This window comes from Echinops telfairi, unplaced genomic scaffold (genome assembly GCF_000313985.2).
Source record: "Echinops telfairi isolate 266 unplaced genomic scaffold, ASM31398v2 ScPeMD7_655;HRSCAF=1070, whole genome shotgun sequence".
NCBI lineage: Eukaryota > Metazoa > Chordata > Mammalia > Afrosoricida > Tenrecidae > Echinops > Echinops telfairi.
In genome coordinates this window covers 19,423,188-19,425,090 of record NW_022104553.1, presented here as the reverse complement: position 1 = coordinate 19,425,090, position 1,903 = coordinate 19,423,188, and the positions used below count along the sequence as shown (strand labels likewise).

At 45.0% G+C, this 1,903-nt stretch overlaps 1 protein-coding gene across 1 annotated transcript in view; it reads left to right on the top strand.

Moving 5' to 3' along the window:
- ZNF615 (zinc finger protein 615) overlaps positions 1-302 on the top strand; it is a 14,888-nt gene extending 14,586 nt beyond the window's left edge. The window contains 1 exon segment of the mRNA XM_045292543.1: positions 4-302. The gene's annotated coding sequence lies outside the window, so the exon portion shown is untranslated.
- Positions 303-1,903: the final 1,601 nt, after the last annotated feature.

Sequence of the window (1,903 nt, the reverse complement as noted above, 5' to 3'; positions counted from 1 at the left end):
AAGGTAATCAATCACCGCTTCACAATGTGATTTTAATATGTTCAGTCACATAAGGTCATGCCAGTGTAAGGTGGATCTTAAAACTACTGATATATAAGTTATTAGAAAACCAAAATACACCCAGGGACACACACATATATAGGGGAAGACAACATATGAGTCTTCTCTATGGGCAGTTATACCAAAGATCATTGGCAAATACGAGAAACCAGGAAAAAGTCTCACAGATGAGACTGACCTGGCTGAAACTGATTCTAGCCTCCCGAACTGTGGGAAAATAAACCTCTGTTCTTCAAAGCCAATCACTTGTACTCGTTCTATTATAGCCACACTGGGAAACTAAGGCATCTTATGAATGCAGCCCGAGATTTGTCTCAAACATGAGAAGAGGATACTCCACTCATCTGTAATGTGTGGAAAATCCTATTTCTACAAATGTGGCCTCATTACCCATCAGAGAGTTCATATAGAAAAGCAATCATGTGAGACAGCTTTCAGCACAAAATCAGTTCTCAACATACATACAAAACCTATACAGGAGAGACATAGTGATGCAGTAATTTTGAGAAGACCTGTAGGGTACCAGCCCCCACAATCAAACAGGTCCAAGGGGTGGTTGTGTCATTGAGGGGTAAAATTAAAGAAACATCAGACAAGATAAAGCATGCAAGTGCTCACCTCTGGTACAGCCAGGATCACACCAACCAGGTCCGTGCAGAGAGCAAGAATAAATTTCCAATCACAGCATTAAATATATATATGCGCTGAGCACGCGCCCCTGATTACAGGTAACCATATATATATATATATATATATGGGCCAAGCACGCGCCCCTGATTACAGGTAACCATGGACGTAACAGGAAGGGGCTGTACAATAGGCATATATGCAATAGGAGGGGGATGAGCTAGGTGTGTACACGCAATAGAGATGGGAGGCACCAAAGAATGGGGTACACAAGATGGGCAGACCCCAGATTCAAGATGGCAGCCTAACCTTGGTCCTCCTTGAGCTGGCTTGGCCTTGTCTCTGGGCTCTCCTTCAGGGAAACAATCCACTATCCTAAGCAGGGAGTGGGCCCTATTTAGGGTGGGACAGACTATAGATAGGATCTGATTGCTCTAGATGGCTGATACCCTCAGGGAGGTAACCTCTAAGTAGCTGACCTCCAAGTGTAAGACACTGAATATGGGGGAACAAACTCGGGAAAAACCTTTCTGTATCCTACATTCTCCCACTTAACATATCTTGTGGACAATAAGAGAATGCACACAGGAAAAATGTGTTGATTCAGTCAAGGTGGAAATTTAACAGCACATCAAAGTACAGTCTGGTTGCTCTAGATGGCTGATAACCCTTATGAGGAATAACCTCTGACCTACTTATGGAGAATAACCTCTGACCTACTTTCATTGACCTCCTAGTGCAAAGTTTTTTACCATGTGTAACAGTAGCATCTTGGGTTTGGCACATATTTGGGGGAGACAGCTTGGGAGAAATCTTTCTGTATCCCACACTGGTCCCTTGGGCTATGCCTCTGTGGGCCAGGAATTCAGCCTGCTCTTCTGCCTCCAAGTGTCGTCTCAGTGTTGCTCTTCAGTTCTCTCTCCTGGTCTTGCCTCCACCTCTGGTCTCACCGTGGTATGGCCTGCAGTTGGTTCTTCTCCTTGATGGCCTTGGAGTTAGTTGTTCCTGCTACTGGGATGGCTCATCCTGACAGCCAGGGAAAATGTTCAACAGCAACAACCAATCTCACTGCCATCGAGTAGATCCTTGTGGGGTGTCAGCCCCCACAACCGAATGGGTGCAAGGAGTGGTTATGTAGTTGAAGGGTAATTAAAGAGACATCAGACAAAACAAAGCATGTAAGGGCTCACCTCTGCTGCCATGACTTCAGGAGCCA